Source organism: Gossypium hirsutum, chromosome D09 (genome assembly GCF_007990345.1).
Source record: "Gossypium hirsutum isolate 1008001.06 chromosome D09, Gossypium_hirsutum_v2.1, whole genome shotgun sequence".
NCBI classification, from domain to species: Eukaryota; Viridiplantae; Streptophyta; class Magnoliopsida; order Malvales; family Malvaceae; genus Gossypium; species Gossypium hirsutum.
This window is the reverse complement of record NC_053445.1, coordinates 15827645-15847341: the sequence shown is the minus strand read 5'-3', so window position 1 is coordinate 15847341 and position 19697 is coordinate 15827645. Positions and strand designations below refer to the sequence as shown.

At 34.4% G+C, this 19697-nt stretch overlaps 2 non-coding genes across 2 annotated transcripts; one reads left to right on the top strand and one right to left on the bottom strand.

The window, feature by feature from the left end:
* Nucleotides 1–5421: 5421 nt before the first annotated feature.
* Nucleotides 5422–5527, top strand: LOC121221459 (small nucleolar RNA R71). Its single transcript, XR_005918852.1, has one exon. It is a non-coding gene; the product is annotated as a small nucleolar RNA R71 (small nucleolar RNA).
* A 12179-nt stretch (nucleotides 5528–17706) lies between these two features.
* On the bottom strand, nucleotides 17707–17813 carry LOC121221483 (small nucleolar RNA R71). The gene has a single exon (XR_005918875.1). It is a non-coding gene; the product is annotated as a small nucleolar RNA R71 (small nucleolar RNA).
* Between the last annotated feature and the right edge of the window lie 1884 nt (nucleotides 17814–19697).

Sequence of the window (19697 nt, the reverse complement as noted above, 5' to 3'; positions counted from 1 at the left end):
CGATTGAGAGAGACAAAGAACAAGAGCAATTTTCTAAGGGAAACCGTTTGAGAAAAAGGGAAAAACATGAATTCAGAAAAAAAGAGAAAAGGTTACCGAATGCTGAGAAAATAAAAGCCAAAACCTGAAAGTGTTGAGAGGGAGAGAAACTGCAGTAATCGGCCAGGAGGGGAAAAACGATCGGAAAAGGGAATTAAACAAAAATATTCAGTCAAGTAGAAAACAAACAAAAGGGAAAGAAAACAAAAATAATACCCGAAAGGGTCTATAGCCTATTCGACCTCCCAAAACCAAAAAGCAGAGAAAAGTAACAAAAATATGACAAAAAACAAGTTCCCTCAAACAAATCAACCCAATTCCAAAAGCAAAACACCCCGAAAACTGAATCCAAGAGTTCCTAAAGTCCCTATACGGCACAACTTACCCTTCCCCCCACATCTCCTTGATTTCCTCCTATAATTTCTCTACAACAACAACCAACCGAACCCTTACCCAAATCCCACTTTTCTCTCCTAACTTCTCTCCACAAACCTCTTCAAAGACCAATTCAAACTCTTTTCTACTTAACAGTATTTCAATCTCTTAACCCAAGCGTCTAGGGTTTTATCCACTTAAAACCAAAGTTTTTGCTAAAGCCCAAGTTCGAACCCAGGATTTTTCCAACCCCTCTCAGGACCCTTAACCACTAAAGCGGACATACTTTTGTGCACAGTTTCCTAACCGTTCCCTTGCTCAAGGCCTAATACTTCTAGGCCCAAATTTTGGGGCGTTACAGTTGTGACTTTGTCACTTTTTTTTCTTTTTCACAGTATCTCACTCACAATTTCTTTTATTTTTCATGTACTTTTTCTACTTGTTTAATTTTATTTTTCAATTTTTCTTTTTGCACTTTTAAGCTAACCTATAATCACTATACTCCACTGATCTTTCCTATCACTCAATTTTTACAAAACCACCATAATTTATCTACTTAACCCTTAATATGTATGGTCAAACGTTTATAATCATGCAGTTCAGGACCAACGAAAAGGATAAGCACAAATTATTATTTTTAGCTTGGGTTTTGTATAAAGGTTCATCAAGAAGGGTTTTCTAGCTCAAATTAGGTTCTAAAGATGAATAAATAAGGTTAGCTTTTTGGCTCTGGGTGTATATCAAACAATGCCTTAGGTCATCCCTAGATATCTCAATATTAAAAAATTCAGTCAACCAAACAATCAAAAATTCAACAATTTATCATTCATACTATCATGCTGGTTTCATTGTCTTCTTTATATCATTTGGTACATTTGATTGCTTAATACCTATTTACAGTGTAATAGATAGAACTTATTAGTCTAATAAGAAAAAATTTAAAATCACTTATCATCATGCCAAATTTACCGTAAATACAAGCAACCTATGCACATGCTCCTAACCAATCACTTGTATTTCTACAAGCTCAAGCACACAATTGACAAGAGAAATCAAAGAAAAAAATAAAAAAATTAAGCAAAAATTCTATGTTATCGCTAATGTATAGCCCCGTAAAAGATAAGAAAAGAAGTTACCCGATTGATCGTGACGGTTTCGTGAGCTATTGGTGGGTGCTTCCTCCTTTTATCGTTGACAACTCAAAATTGTTGTGCATCTACTATGTGGGGTTCCTACGCAGAAAATTTAAACAAAACACCAAACAACTAATAGTTTATTATTACTCATACTCTTAAAAATTAAATAAATTAAAAATCATCCCAAATTTAATACAATCTTAAAAAAAAAATAGAAGTTCATTCATTCATCTCATCATCTTCCTCCCCCTCCTCAGTTCCTTTTTCCTCTTCGCTCTCCTGCTCCTCTTCTTCCTACTCTGGATCCATCTGTCCAAACATATTTGGTGTATAATTAGGTACCCACATATTCTTTTATCGTGTGAATTCCTTAAAATCGAGCCTGCCTCTTGCATCCAATGTATCATCCAATCTAGCTTGGGATGACTGCTCTCGCCAATTTCTTAGTGAATGGTTGATTTTTCTTTCCTTTGAGAAGAAGCCAGAGCGACCATCATCTCTTGTCAACATTTATTCCACTTTTTAATTTATTTAGCCCAAAGCTTAGTGTACTATGTATACAAAGTGTCTCCAATTATGCTTCAAGATGGCTTCATTGATTGCTCCATAGACGCCATCGAATTGCCTTCTCTTTTGCATAAGGCCATCACTAAGTGGGGAAAGAAGACTCCAACCTTTTGTCTACCGACGCACTGTTTCATATTTTGGTATATCCACGTTTTGATGCATACCTATTTTTTATGAAAAATAGCGTAAAGAAAAACCGCTCTAAAAGTATTGACATTAGAAACATTCAGAGCAAGAACTATTTTGATGCACAAAAATTGAATCCACATTTTTGCTTCAGGAAACATTATTACTTGATTAAAAGAAGTTGGAATATTAGTACCTGGGTGATATTTTCATTCACCCCTCCCCTCAGTTAGAAAGTTTATAATGTTTTCAATATTTATATCTTGAAAATATTCCAAATTAGTTTCTTCTATAAAATATTTTTCATAAAATAGAGCATTATAAAATTCAGAAATAACCCGACGGGTACTTCATGTTTCTTTCCCTCGCACAAGTATCGTTTCCCATGTACAACCTTTGGCTTTTCTAGACTCTTGGTCACGTAAAGATGCATAAATTTCCTAAACTACAGGGACCACCAAAAATTCTTTTGGGATTGTACTAAAACGTTCTCAAATATCCTCTCTTGAATAAATGTATTTCCCTAAATTTCTACATTTCTCAACATTTGAATTCAGGGAATTAGAGGGACTTGAAACCGTCAAAGGTTTCGGTTAATTAGTTCTTCTAGCCTTTCTTGGAGGCATATTCAATACTATTGTATTGTATGAACTAATGTCAAGCAATAATCTTAAAAGAACAGTAATAATGAGAAAAAAGAATGCTTAACCTTGATTTTCTTGAACCTTTGGTTGTTTTTCCCCGAGTGGTTGATGATCTTGCATCTGAATAAATCTTTTGAGAAATAGAAATTGGGTTTTATGAATTTAGGGTTTTAGGTGAAAAAGAATTTTGAAGATGAAGAGTATTTGAGAGGGTTTAATGTTTAGAAAAGACTTAGAGTTTGAGTTAAGATGTGTTTAGGCTAAAAATTAGAGGTTTTTAGGTCTAAAAATCAGGTAAAATGAAGGTTAATTTACCGAGTTGTGCAAATGGGTCAGGTCAACCCTATAGAAATTGCAACAATGTTGCGACACCGGGGTTTCGTGTCGCGGCACCCCCTTGTAGTTTGTTGTTGTCACAACGTCGAGGTTTGATGTTATGACTCACTTACAGTTTTGAAAACTTGGGGAAACTATCTACTATGTCGTGACGCAGCAGTTTTGTGTCATAACACAACAGTTTTATGTCACGACATTGAGATAGTTTTCTTGATTCTTTCGATTCTAGCCTTTATGTTGCAACTCAAGGTTACTGTGTTACGACACTAGTTCTATTTTCTCCCAAAATTTCCAATTTTTAGAGTGTCACGGTTCCTATAAAACATTAATTTAATACAAGTTCTATCTGAGCTAAACGATTAGTCAAATATACTGTAATTTACAGAAAATATTAATCCAAAATTATCATGTTTTACTGTCGGATTCATGTGACAGCTTTGTTAATGCATGTGAGGATGTTTTTTTGGTTCTTTCAGTGTTAGTCCATCGCCTGCCAAGCCACCCCACCTTCTTCCGCTTATCTCTTTCCTTGAACCTATTCTTTTGACCTATATTGATTATAGGAAGTACGTCCCTTGATTCGGGATTACTAAGGTTAAACATAGATAATTCCTTACAATGCTCCCATAAGTTCCTTTTATTTTCCCCACTCTATTGGTGACCACATTTATAATTTTCTGTTTCACCATTGATCTTCATTGTTAATTCATTTTTATCTAAATCAACAGTGGACCATGAAGTAGCTAGAAAAGGTCTACCTAACATAATTGGTATTTCTCAATCTTCTTCAAAGTCTAAAACTAAAAAGTTCACCAAAATGATAAAGATGCGCACTTTGTCTAACACATCTTCCAATACTCCTTTCAGATGCACTGAAGATATGTCAGCCAATTTTAGTGTAATTTGTGTGTTCTTCAGGTCCCCTAACCCGAGTATTTCATATATTGATAGAGGCTCTATTGAAATGAATGCTCCCTACCCCTATAGGAATTGTAAAGCTTCTCGGGTCTTTTCAACTTTTGAGGAACCTATCTAGAGATAATAGCATTACAGGAAACATTCATGTTAACTTGTTCCCCTACCTTAATTTTCCTACACCTATACATGATTTCCTTTAAAATTTTGGCATACTTAGGGACTTTTTCAATTAGTTTAATTAAAGGCAGGTGAGATTTAATGTTTTGAACAAGTATAGAAAGCTTACAAACTCGTCTTCATCCAATTTTTGTTTCTCTTCCAACCTTGAAGGGAACGATATCTTTGCAATGACAGGTTCTTTAATTGTCTATTTCTTTGGTTCAATTTTTGGTTCGACTACTTCCTTTGGTTATGTTTCATCATCAACTTCTAAGGTTTTTTCCTAAAGATAATCAACATTCTTTTTATTTAGCTCCTTAGTTGGGTTCTCCGGGCTACTCAGCACTTTACCCGATTGGAGCGCGATTGCTTTCACCTTTTCATTTCCCTCTTTTCAAGGAATATATTTAGTGTTACTAGGGATACCAATACCAATTTTTCTCTTAATATCTCCCATTACGCTCATTAATTGGCTCATCTGATTTTCGACCTTAGTCAAGGTTTTTGCTGAATTAGTGCACTCAGACTGGACCTGTTTCACTTCTGTCCTCATTGACTGCATTTCCCCTTTAATTCGATACAAACATTGACCAGATACAGCATTGTCATTTGGGTTGGCCTTTTCTAGAGGTTTCTGTAAATAAGAAGGTTGATAGTTAGTGTTTTTTACTTAATTAGAAATATTTCCTCTTTATTGATTTCTTCCCCATCTCAAGTTCGAGTGATCTTTCCATCTGAGATTATAAGTATTTGAATAAGGATTTTCACCCCTATTCCCGATGTAATTCACATTCTCAATTGGATTGTGTGATATAATGGAAGAGCAGTTTGTCTCCGCCATATATAAATAATGCACTATTTTTGGACTTTATGTGATTAAGTCTGTCCACTAATTATTTATATTTTTCATCCTTCTGGACAACCTTTATCGTAGATGGTCTCTGGCCATATGTGTGTCGTTCAGTTGGCCACTAACAAGAGTTCATTTCCATATTTTCTATTAATTCGTACACATCCTCGTATGTTCAGTTCATTAAGACACCTCCTACGACTCCATCTAATCCTGACTTTGCGTGTACGTTCAACCTATTGTAGAAAATTTGTAGTTGTAACCACTCAAGAATTAGTGGTGTGGGCATTTCTGAATCAGCGTTTTAAAATGCTCCCATGCCTCGTGAAAACTTTCTCCTTCTAATTGTTTAAACATAGAAATTTCCCTTCCTACTTGGACCGTCTTGCTAATGAGGAAGAACTTTTGTAGGAACTTTCCTGCAAGTTTGTCCCATGTTGTTATGGATCCTGGTGCCTGCGAATCTAACCAAGAAAAGGCATTATCAATTAATGAAAAGGGGAACAACCAAAGACAAATAGCGTCATTGGTGACCCCACTATATTTGAAAGTATCACAAAGTTGGAGGAATAATTTTAAATTCTGACTCGGATCTTCTGTCATCATTCTTCAAAACTGCAAATTATTCTGGATCATAGCTGGCTTGATCTTGAAGTTATTGGCCGTGATGGTTGGCCTCATTATACTCCCTAGAACCATATCCAGATTCAGTAGTGCATATTCCCTCAGAGTCCTTTTGTTACACACCATGAGATTGTTTGTGGGTAGTTGTGGCGATGGTGGTGGGTCTTTTAGGTTGTTATTGTTAGCTTTGTCAAATAGTGGATTCTCGCGTGGTGGTAACTTACCTCTAGCAGGTAGCTGATTCTGTATTGGTTGTTACTACTGTTGTTGTTGTTGTTGTTGTGGTGATTCCTTCAGATTACTCTTTCTGGATCTATGACTAACTTTATAGGTGTTCCGCTATTACGAGTCATACACTAAACCCAAAGAGAAAAGATTTGTAGAAAATAAAAAAATATAATCGTAGCTATAATTTAAAAATTTCTTAATTATTCGATTAACATGCAAAAATCCAAATTAAATCATTGACGTTGCCTCCTCGGTAACGACACCAACAACTTGACTGCCTTCGGATGTACCAACATCCAGAGTATAAATCCTTCACAAAATATATGAAGAGGTGATATTCGCAACTATATGGGCCAGGCTGTAATATAGTTACAATGGAGTAGATGAGTATTCTGAGGATCATAACCAAGGGAGGCAAGCACTAAATTAATTCTAACCTAAGTAGAAATATATCTAATTAGTACTTTAAATGAATTATATTATGATGAAATAAAAAGACAGGTTTTAGTGATTTATACTAATAATAAAAATAAAATAAATAAATAAATAAAGCACGAGAAATCAAATAATAGAATATATCAAATCTGGGTATGGATGGTTAGCTCGCTTCTGTAATCATAACCAACTATTGCTTCAAGTTTTCTTATTCAATTAACTTGCCGATATTGAAGTAGGATCTTCTAATCTTCCACTAAAATAATGAGTCGACAAGAACATCTTATCTCTTAACCTGATAGTACATACTGGTTTAAGGTTAAGATGTTCACAGATAGGCCATACCAAATTTGGGTTAATTTCTATTTGAATGACTTCCTAAGGTTGTCAGGCCTAGGGTTTAAATTGTTCCTTTCCTGAACAGCTGATTCGCTAAGAGAACCCTACAAAATAGTTAAATAATCATATCTCGACTCGCTAAACCCCCACAGGAGGATTAGTTCCACATGGATTTCATAAACAATATAAACTTGATAGAAAGAGCAAACATGAATAATAATTCAAGAGTATAAAGTTGAGAACAAGTCTAGTTCGTATTAGAATTGAATGCAAAATCCTAACAGATTTTGATTGGGGTTTACAAATTTGATTTCTTTTACAAAAGCAAATAACAAAAACTAAAATAAACCTATAGCCTAAGGAAAGAGAAAAACTAAAAACTAAATCTAAGAAGAAAATTATACAATATGAAAGTTGGCCATAACATGTATTAAATGAGCCTATTTATAGACTTTAGAGTGGTTTTCATCCTTAACCCTAGGTCAGCTGCCGTCTTCGTGCTTGACATTTGATTGTGCGGACCAAAATGCCCCTTGCTTGTAATTATTTCCTATGCAAAGGTGATGTCGCAACACACCAAGTCCTGTTCCAGGACATCGAGGGCAGTATGCTTATCTTCAGGGGTTTGTCGCGACATCATCAGGCTATGTCCCGACACCGAAGGCGGTCTTAGAATTCTTCTATTCTGCTCCCTATGTTGCGACATTCAATGCTCCGTGTTGTAACACAGCGACCAGTATCGAGTTAGCAAGCCTTCTGTTGTTCTTCTGCATTCTCACAAAGTATATTAGCTCACATTTAGGTCTCATTCGACCCTAAGGTCAATAAAGGACTCAAATTACACACTTTATTGAATTTAACAAAAATTGGAAAAACATAATTAAAACTTACCCAAAATTATTGTATTAAGCTTTTAAAGTGAGAAAACTAGTTTAATTTGCAGATAAAAGTGCTTGTATTCAAGCTCCTTAACTATGAAAACTAGGAAAATTTAATTAAAACATAATAAAAGTGCTTGTATTCAAGCTCCTTAACTATGAAAACTAGTTTAGTCTACTACACCAAATTATAGTAGATCAGTTATTCAAACATAATTGCAGATTGTTTAATTATTTTTCCACTAATGATGATGACTTAATTTTTTTTTATTTAGAATAATTGCAATAATTTGGTGAAATTTATTCGATTCATGTTTATGTTGCTGATAACTCTTGAAAAGAGTTATATTTCAAGCCTCTAGAGTGAATTAATTATTTCTAATTAAGTAAATACTTTTACATTTTAGGATATTTTTAGAACATTGCATAACAAAACTTGAATTGTGCTATAAATGTTTTTATATGTTACTTTTACTATTGAGGAAGAAAGGTGTTGGTTATGGTTGGCAACAGGTGCAAGATAAAGAAGAGAAGAGAGAAAAGAGCATGAAAATGAAGGAAGTGAAATATTTCCATGATAAAATACTGGTTGGATTGCCAAAAAGAATGCCATGGCAATTCCAATAAGATGATGTAGCACTCAGTCCACGTCATTCTCAGCCAGCTGTACTTGTACTAGATAAACCACCCTAAAAAGAGGAAGCAAAAGGTTTGTGCTGAGAGGGAGGGACCTACCCTATAAAAGAGGAAAAAGAAAAGAAAAGAAGGATAGAGGATTTTGGAGAGAGAAGAATTTAAGAGAAGTTTTTCTCTTTGCATCATATGCTCGTGGAAATATCAGAAAAGAGATGAGAGGGTAGTAGCTTACAGAGAAAAAAAGTCACAGACACAAGGAAGGGGAAGAGGACTCTGCCCTGGATTTTGCATCAAATCTCATTATAAAAGTGAAAGTTAGAGTAGTGAGAGCTTTCTATAGTTCTGCCTTTATTTTCTGATTTGAACTTTATGATTTGAAAACTTGAATGATGATGTTGAATGGTTTTGTTTTGGATTTGAATGTCCAACCCATGAGCTAAATCTCATTTGGTTGGAATTATTTGGGTGAATTTTTATTATCTTTAATGCCATGATCTGATTTTGAGTAGATTACTATTTCATCCAATTTTTGAATATGTTAAATGCATGCATGCAAGCTCTAGACATAGATGATTGTATGATATGTTAGTAGATCTTATTTAATTCTAAAAAGATTAATTAGATTGGACTATTATCAATTTATACAAGCAAATATTTGAAAGAATATTTGCAGCACTCTAAACGTAGAAGTTGCGATCTATATAAGGAAAGGAAAAACAATCTTGATATCATTCTTGAGTTCTGTAGACATGCAAAGAAACTCGGAATGGTAGCTCAAAGTCTAGCTTCTAAAAGAAGCAAATTGTAGTAGTGAATCCCTGAGCAGTTGAATGGTCAGATTTTCCCATGGCATTATGTTGGTATAAGAATAAAGCCTGAGTAATTCCAACCTTTATCATTTAAGAGTACAAATCCTCCCTACGTATTCTTTAAGAATTGCCATAGCATTTCAATTACCTTAACATTTTTCATTCATAATTGATTTTATTAATCCATTCATTAATTCTCATTATCAATTTGTCATTTGTTTCTTGTGCATAGTTTAATTAGTAAATTTCATAAGTAATAGCATAACCAATTATTTAAAATCAATTATGATCCCTATGGAGACGATACTCACTCATCAGTTTATTACTTGATTCAACGTATACACTTGCACATTTGCATTAAAAATTCACACGCGACAAGTTTTTAGCGTTGTTGCTAAGGATCGACAATATTGGTGAAAAATTTGGTGTGTTATATTACCTCTTTAGTTTTTTTTAAGTTAATTTAATTATTTTTTTGATTTTTTTATTTTTCAGGATTTTTGTTGGTGCATGAGTAAAGATATTTATACAATTGAAGATTATTCTTTTGATCCAGAATTTGAGGGAACCTTGAGAAGAAGGAGAAAAGAATTGCGAGAAATGAAAAAAAGTAAAAGCGATCAGGTTAGAGAAGAGTCATTTCATCAGGATGGAAGGGATGCTGACATTCCTTGAATAATAGATGACAGAGACAGACCCATCAAAGAACATGTAATGCTAATCTTCGATAATTTGAATCAAGGAATTGTCAGGCCACATATTCAAGCTCAACATTTCGAGTTAAAACCAGTGATGTTTCAAATGTTACAAACTATAGAGTAGTTTAGTGGATTCCCTACTGAGGATACACGGTTGCATTTAAGACTCTTGCTGGAAGTTTTTGAATCATTCAGGCATCATGGTCTTCCTGAAGATGCCCTGAGATTGAATTTATTCCCTTATTCATTGTGGGATCGTGTCAGAGCATGGTTAAATACATTTGTAACAACCCGATTTAGGGCCTAGTTGGAATAGTGGTTTCGGGACCACAAATCTGATGATGAATATATTTTATTATCATTATATTTTTATGGCCTGCAATTTCACAGAAAGATTATGTGAAAATTTCGTTCAAAAATTTTGACGTTTGAGCACTCAATTTAGTCAAAAAGACTAAATTGTAAAAAGTGCAAAAGTTGAGTTCTATATGCTAGAGGTGTCCAATGGTTATGAAATTTTAAATTGGAGGTCCTTATATGGTAATTAGACCATTGGTTAATTTGGTAGACAAAAATGGACATGGTTATGCATGTTTCCAAAGATTTTCATTAAGGGCATTTTGGTCATTTAGTTATTAAAATGAATTAAAAACAAAATTGAAAGCCAATTTTTGTCCATCTTCAAGATAAGGCCGAATTTTACAAGGGGGAAGCCATAGTTAGGTTTTTCAAGCTTCCAAGCCTCATAGTAAGTGCATCCAAGCCCCGTTTTTAATTTTTTTTACGTTTTTGGAGTCATCGTAGCTCGGTTTAGCTTATTCTACCATTAATTCATGTTAGGGATCATATTTGGAAAAATACCCATAGGTGAAATGTGTTTATTTTGGTGTTTTATGGTAGAATATGAAGTTTGAAATTATGTTAAACAACTTTTGCTAGTCGATTTTAAGTGAAACCGAGTAAAACAACATAATCAGTAGAAATACCTAATGTTCATAAGTAAGTGTTAGAGTGGGAATTTTATGTTACCATAGAAGGGAAAAATGTTCAGCATGTCATAAAACATAAGAATAAGGGATGAAGTTTAATTTCCGAGCTTTGGGACAAAAGTGGAAATATGCAAAAGTTTAGGGGTAAAATTGTAATTTTGCCAAAAATTGAGTCGAGGGCTGTTTTGGATAAATATGAATATTAAACAAGCTAAATTTGATATTATAGATCAAGAAGAACGTGGAATCAATCTCAATCGGGGAAAGGACAAGATTTCAGATTAAATTGCAAAATCACTACGTTTTGCACTGAGTTAAGTTGTATGTAAATAATACATCGTTTATAATTATTTCTAATATTTTTTATAATACATGAGAAATGGTTGAATATGAAATAGTTATTTAAGAATTAGAAATTTAGTATTGATAGTTGAATTGAACAAAATTAGCTTGAATTGTGGATATATGATTGTCGAGTACAAATTGAAGTAGTTCGAATCGAATTATTAAATTTGTCATGGTATTGGATTGAAATATTGGAAATTGTGATTTGATTTTGGATAAATTGTAAAATGTTGAAAAGTGAGAATCCCTGTTGGACCGTCGGAATAGGAAAGGCTTGAATAAAGTACCTATGAAGACGTGTGTAGTACTAAGTGCAAGCTACTATGTGTATCGATAGATAATGGTCACATGTGTAGTACTATGTGTAGGCTACTATGTGTACCGGATGGCCTTGGTCACGTGTGTAGTATTATGTGTAGTACTGCATGAACCGGAAAGCTTGATCACGTGTGTAGTACTATGTGTAGGCTAATACGTGTATCGAATGATAATGGTCACATGGGTGGTACTATGTGCAAACCACCGAATGTTCGTTATTATTCCGACATGTTCAACGGGATACGAGTAATTGCAAACAAATATGAATATGTGATTGAAATGTGATAAATTGTAAAGGAGTAACTGGAGTGATAAAGTCTCGTACTGTGCCTACAAATTAAATTCTTATTGAATGTTGAATAAATTGTTATAGTGTTATATGAATGAGTGAATTTGAAACAGAACAGATTTGGGCAGTCATAGTGACGTTAGTTTGAAAAATCACCAAAAATTATAGGAATTGAGTTAGTGGTTGAATGAGATGTGAAATTAAAGCTTAATTAGTCTATTTTCATATAAAAGAGAAAGAATAGACAAAAAAGTTATATATTCTGGGATATTGGAATTTTAGTGAGAGAGGGTCAGAATTATTTCGAAATCCCCTGTTCTGACTTTGTAAAATCACTAAATATTGTAAAACAATAATTATGGTTTGTAATTTATATTATTAAATTTCTAAATGAGTCTATTTTCAAGATAAACAAACAGGAACATCATTTGAATTCTGTACAAAGAGATAATTAATTTTTAGTGAAGAGGGGTCAGAGCTGTCAAGCAATGAAACAAGGGAAAATTTAAAGAATAAACTGTACTAATTGGATAAACCAAAAATTATGAAAATTTTATGATAAGAAGATATATGAGTCTAGTTTCAGGTAAAATTTGTGGATCTTAATTTAAAGTTTCGTAGCTCTAGATAAAAATAATTTAGTGACTATGACGCGAATAAACAACTTGCTGGAACTTGAATAACGAATGAATTTATGTGTGATTATGATTATATTATCTATGGAAATATGCTAGAAAATTGTTTATTAATTACATACCTACTTACTAAGCTATATGCTTATCCCTTTCTCTTTTCCCTTGTTTTATAGTGTTACCATGCTAGCTCGGAAATCGGAGGTTGTCAGAGATCCAGTCACACTATCAACTTCCTTTTGGGTATTTTAGTCAAAAATATTATTTTGGAATTATGGCATGTATAGAGGACTTGGTCATTTTGTTATTTGTCATAAATTTTTCTATATATACTATATAATAGTTTATTTTGTATAATTCATAGATATGGACTAATATGGATTAAATTCCACGTGTATGAAATTTCAATGTTGTGTTGATAAATTTTAATGCAAGTATGTAAATGTTTAAATGCAAAAAGAGACTTTAAAATAAAATATGAAAAAATTAATTTTGTTAAAGTTCTGTAATGCCTCGTACTCGGTCTGGGCATCTGACACGGGTAAGGGGGTGTTACATTTTAGTGGTATCAGAGCTATGGTTTTAGTCGGTTCTTGAACCAACGTAAAATGTGAAAGTCTATCTATACATGCCATAAGTATACTGAGATAGTGTGATGACTCTTGACAATTTAAATTGTTTTTTTATAGTAAATGGATCCTGACCAAGCTGTAGTTGACGATGTAGAGAGTAATACACCGACTCCTGCGCAAAGGACCATGCATGAGGATAATAGACCTGAAACACAAATCCAGGGAGATGGGGCTCGGGAAGCCTTTCTCCATGTGATGAACAATTGGTATACAGAATTTGTTCGAACAAATCTGAATGTTCAACCTCCTCCACCCCCTCCTATTCCCCAACTGGTCCCCGTGGCTCCACAAGGTGTTCATTTGGTACGATTGAGTAAGCCTCTAGTTGATAAAATCCGAAAGCAATGCGCTAAAAAATTTAGCGCTAATATAGATGATGATCTTGAGAAAGAAGAGTTTTGACTTGAGAATTCTATTCGGGTATTTGATGAGCTATCGTATACTTCTGAAGAATGCATGAAATGTGCTATATCTTTACTGAAGGATTCAGCATACCGATGGTGGAAGACACTAGTATCTGTAGTTCCGAAAGAAAGGGTTACATGAGATTTCTTCCAGGAGAAATTCAGAAAGAAGTACATAAGCCAACGGTTCATTGATCAAAAATGTAAAAAGTTCCTCGAGTTAAAGCAGGGCCGAATGTCTGTGGCAGAATATGAAAGAGAGTTCGTCAGACTCAGCAAATATGCTCAAGAATGTGTGTCCATAAAGGCTATCATGTGGAAGAGATTCAAAGATGGATTAAATGAAGATATCAGACTATTAGTTGGGATTTTGGAACTGAAAGAATTTGTGGTGCTGGTTGATCGATCTTACAAAGCTGAAGAACTAAATAAAGAAAAGAAAAAAGCTGTGATTGAGGCACGAGATGCTAGAAAGAGGCCAATGAGTAAATCATTCCAAACTCAGTCAAAGAAGTCCAAAGAGTTGAATCCTCGATTGACTACTTCAGCTGGGTATTCACGCCGAGATCGGGGGAGATCATATTCAGGTTCTGGAGCTCAAGCTACTTCAATGGCAAGTGTGGGTAGTGTGAAGTTTAATAAACCCGAGTGTCAGCTTGTGGTAGGTGACATTCTGGTGAGTGCTAGTTAATTAGGCGAGCTTGTTTTAAGTGTGGTTCTCAAGAACACTATGTTAGAAATTGTCCCGAGAAGATTGAAGAAGAAAATTTTCAAAATGTTAGATCGGGTGATACTGTCAGTAGAGGTAGACCACCGAGAAATACCAGAAGCAGAGCTAGCAGTAAAAGTGCAATGAAAGATACAACTATGAGTCCAGAAACTAAAACACCCGCTAGAGCTTATGCCATCTGTGCTCGAGAGGATGCGTCATTCCCTGATGTGATTGCTGGTACATTTTCTCTCTATGATATTGATGTTATTGCATTGATTGATCCCGGGTCTACTCATTCCTATGTTTGTGTGAATTTAGTATCTAATAAGAGTTTGCGTGTTGATTTACTGAGTTTGCGATTAAAGTGCCAAATCCTTTAGGCAAATATGTGTTAGTTGATCAGGTTTGCAAAAACTGCCCTTTGGTGACTCAAGGTCATTGTTTTCCAGGTAATCTGATATTGTTACCATTTGATGAGTTTCATGTTATTTTGAGGATGGATTGGTTGACATTGCATGATGCCAAGGTTAATTGTAGACAGAAAATTCTTGAGTTGAAATGTGAAAATGGTGAAATTCTTCAGGTTGAAACAGATGAATCAAATAAATTGCCTATGGCGATTTCGCACATGTGTGCTCAGAAATACATGAGAAAAGGGTGTGAAGCTTATCTTACTTATGTGTTAAATACTGAGATGACTGAGGCAAAGCTTGAATCAGTACCGGTAGTCTGTGAATTTTCGGACGTATTTCTAGAGGAATTGCCTGGGATACCTCTGATTAGAGAAGTTGAGTTTGCTATTGATTTGATACCTGGGACTGCACCGATTTCCATTGCTCCATATAGAATGGCTCCAATCGAATTGAAAGAATTAAAAGCACTATTGCAAGAGTTGACAGATAAAGGATTTGTAAGACCGACTTTTTCTCCTTTGGGTGCTCCTGTATTTTTTGTGAAAAATAAAGACGGCTCTATGAGACTTTGTATTGATTATCGACAGTTCAACAAAGTGACTATAAAGAACAAGTATCCGTTGTCGAGAATTGATGATTTGTTCGACCAGTTAAAAGGGGCAATAGTGTTTTCAAAGATCGATTTGAGATCCAGTTACTATCAGCTGAGAGTTAAAGAGTCAGATGTGCCAAAAACCACTTTTAGAACGAGGTATGGCCACTATGAATTCCTTGTGATGCCTTTCGGTTTAACTAATGCTGCAGCTATTTTTATGGACTTGATGAACCGAATTTTCTGACCGTATTTGGATAAATTTGTAGTGCTGTTAATAGATGATATTTTGATTTATTCTCGGAATGAATCTGAGCACACCAAACATTTGAGAATTGTGTTGTAGATTTTGAGAGAGAAGAAATTGCTTGATAAATTTAGTAAAAGTGAGTTTTGGCTCTGTGAGGTTGGATTCTTGGGACACATAGTTTCAAGTGATGGCATTCGAGTTGATCCAAGCAAAATTTCAGCAATTGTTGATTGAGAACTGCCAAAAAATGTATCTAAGGTTAGAAGCTTTTTGGGCTTTGCTGGGTATTATAAACATTTTGTCAAGGGATTTTTGATGAGTGCTTCTCTTATAACTAAGCTACTACAAAAGAATGTTAAGTTTGAGTGGACTGATAAATCTTAGTAGAGTTTTGAGAAATTGAAAGCATTAGTGACAGAAGCACCGGTTTTGGTGCAACTTGAGACGGGGAAAGAATTCATGATTTATAGTGATGTGTCACTAGACGGTCTTGGTTACATGTTGATGTAAGAGGGCAAAGTAGTAGCTTATGCTTCGAGACAGTTGAAACCACATGAGAAGAATTATCGATGCATGATTTAGAATTAGCTGTCATTGTCTTTGCATTGAAAATTTGGCTTCATTACTTGTATGGTGAAAAATGTCAAATCTTTACCGATCATAAAATTTTGAAATATTGAATTTGCAACAACGAAGATGGCTCGAATTAATAAAAGATTATGAGCTAGTGATTGATTACCACCCTGGAAAGAGAATGTAGTCGCAGATGCCTTGAGCAAAAAATCCTTATTTGCTTTGAGAACTATGAGTACGAGATTAACCTTGTCTGATGATGGTTCGATTTTAGCTGAATTGAGGGCTAGACCGTTATTCCTTCAACAAATTCATGAAACCCAAAAGAATGGAAGAGAATTGAAAGTCAAAAGAGCTCAGTGTGAATCAGGTGGTGATACAAATTTTCGAATTGGATCAAATGATTATCTGATGTTCCGTGATAGGATATGTGTACTGAGAGATGAAGAGTTGATTCGGACAATTTTACATGAGGCACACAATGGTGGTTTATCAATTCATCCAGGTAGTATGAAAATGTATAATGATTTAAAGAAATTGTATTAGTGGTCGGGTATGAAAAGAGATATTTCTGAATTTGTATAAAAGTGTTTGATTTGCCAACAAGTGAAAGCTGAGCATCAGGTACCTTCAGGTTTACTTCAGCCAGTGATGATTCCTGAGTGGAAATGGGACAAAATTTATGATGGATTTTGTAACAGGTTTGCCTTTGAGTCCTAAAAAGAAAGATGTTGTTTGGGTTGTTGTTGATAGATTGACGAAATTGGCCCACTTTATACCGATACATATCGATTACTCACTTGATAAATTGGCTGAGTTGTATATTGCTGAAATTGAGAGATTGCACGTAGTGCCTATATCCATCATTTCGGATAGAGATCCGAGGTTCACTTCGAGGTTTTGGAAAAAGTTGCAGGAAGCCTTGGGTACGAGATTGAATTTTAGTACAACATTTCATCCACAAACCGACGGTCAATCTGAAAGAGTAATTCAGATTCTTGAAGATATGCTCCGATGTTGTGTTTTAGAATTCAAAGGTAGCTGGGAAAAATAATTACCTTTGGTTGAATTTTCTCATAACAACAGTTATCATTCAAGTATACAGATGGCACCGTACGAAGCCTTGTATGGTCGTAGGTGTAGAAACCCTTAGTGTTGGACCGAGCTTAGTGAAAAACGGATTCATGGGGTTGATTTGGTGAGAGAAGCTGAAGAAAAAGTGAAAATAATCCATAATTGTTTGAAAGCTGCTTCAGATCGACAGAAATCATATGAGGATTTAAAAAGGAAAGAGATTGAGTTTCAAGTTGGCGATAAAGTGTTTTTGAAAGTGTCTCCGTAGAAGAAGATTTTGAGATTTGGTCGGAAGGGTCAAAAATATTATTTTGGAATTATGGCATGTATAGAGGACTTGGTCATTTTGTTATGTGTCATAAATTGTTCTGTATATACTACATAATAGTTTATTTTGCATAATTCATCGATATGGACTAATATGGATTAAATTCCACGCGTATGAAATTTTAATGTTGTGTTGATAAATTTTAATGCAAGTATGTAAATGTTTAAATGCAAAAAGGGACTTTAAAATAAAATATGAAAAAATTAATTTTGTTGAAGTTCTGTAATGCCTCATACTCGGTCCGGGCATCTGACACGGGTAAGAGGGTGTTACAACATTGTCATCAAGAACGGTGGCATCTTGGAATAAAAATTGTCAAAGGTTTCTACTAAGATACAATCCTCCAAACATGAATGCCAAATTGAGGAATGATATTACGTCCTTTGGGCAATCTGAGGATGAAACATTATATGAAGCATGGTAGCGATTCAATAATTTAATTAGAAAATGACCAATGCATGGTTTTCAACATTGAACGCAAATGGAAATGTTTTACAATGGATTGAATGCGCATACAAGGATGGTGGTTGACGCATCTGCCAATGGGACTTTGCTTGATACATCATATAATCAGGCATATGAAATTCTGGATAGGATAGCAAACAACAATTATCAATACCCCACTACAAGAGTAGGGACTTGTAGAAGAGTTGCTAGAGCAATAGAACTTGATGCAATTACTTCCCTAACAACTCAAGTATCATCTTTAATGAATATGATTAAAACACTGAAAAGACAAGTTGCAGTGTAGGAAATGAAAGCAGTTGAGTTAGCATGTGTTTATTGCAGAGAAGATCATGTTTTTTATGAATACTCATCGAATCTAGCCTCAATTTATCATACGGGAAACTTTAATCACAACAACAACCCATATTCCAAAACATATAATATGGGGTGGAAGCAACATCCCAATTTCAGTTGGAGTAATCAAGGGGTGGGAAGTTCCTGCAATGTTATTAGACGGAATGTTGCAAGTACTCCACCTAGATACAATCAACCCATATCACGACAAAATGCTCAACAAAATTCAACTTCAAGTTCTTCATCTATGGAAGATCTTTTAAAGGAATACATGACCATCAATGATGCTATCATTCAAAGTCAAGTTGCATCTTTAAGAGCTTTAGATAATCAAGTGGGGCAAATTTCCAGAGTATTAAGCTCAAGATCGCAAGGATCACTACCGAGTGATACTGAAAATTCACGATCTCAAAGGAAGAAATAGTGCAAAGCCATTGCACTCAAAAGTGGTACGCAGCTATCAGGAGTTGTTAATGACACCACAGCTAAAAAAAGTAGTTCAGATTTCACAAATACGAAGAATTCAAAACCAGTAGTGGAGCATAGGGGTGTTCAGTCAGTTAACTGACCCGAAATAACATTAACCGAATTAACCGACCTTTCAAAATTTTTAACCATTAACCGAACCGAAATTTTACAAAAAAATTAACCAAACTGAAACTTTTTCTGTTAATTCGATCGGTTAACCGAATTAACCGAAAATTATATGTTTTTTATTTTTGGTTAAAAATTAATCGAATTAACCAAATTAACCGAATTACTCGAATTAAAAGAATTGAATCACTTCATAATTAAAAACATTACATAAGTCTTTGAATCACTAACATTACATAAGTCCTGAAATTAACACATAATTGAAATTTTATTTTTATTTATTAAATTATTTGTAATTTTTATGATTAGGTTGGGTTGGGTAATTGGGTTGGGTAGGATACTTGGGTTTGGATTAGGTTTAGGTGAATAGTGGGCCTATTTATATATTATAATTTTATTTATTAATTTTTTTGATTAAACCGAAAAATTCGGTTAACTGACCAGTTTCAAATCGAATTACCGTTAACCGAAAAATCAAAAAATAATTAACTGAACCCCGAACGAAAAAATTTAGTTAACCGACCGATTAACTGAATTTTGTCGGTTAACCGAATTTTTTCGGTTTTACCCGAATTTTGCACACCTTTAGTGGAGTAGGCTACAAATGAAAAGAGTAACCAAAAAAATGTTGAAGCGGATTCAACTTGTATTGCCAATAACAATGCCATGGAAAAACAACCTCAATAATTGGAAGGAAGGCCATCGCCACCTTTTCCTCAGTGTTTCCAAAAATCTAAGCAAGATTTTTGGTTCAAGAAATTCTTGGATGTCCTGAAGCAATTACATATCAACATACAATTAGTGGAAGCATTGGAACAAATGTCCAACTATCTAAAATTCATGAAAGATATCTTATAAAAGAAGAAAAGGTTAGGGTAGTTAAAAACTATTGCTTTCACTGAATGGTGCATAATAATACTGAGAAACAAGTTGCCACCAAAACTGAATGATCCA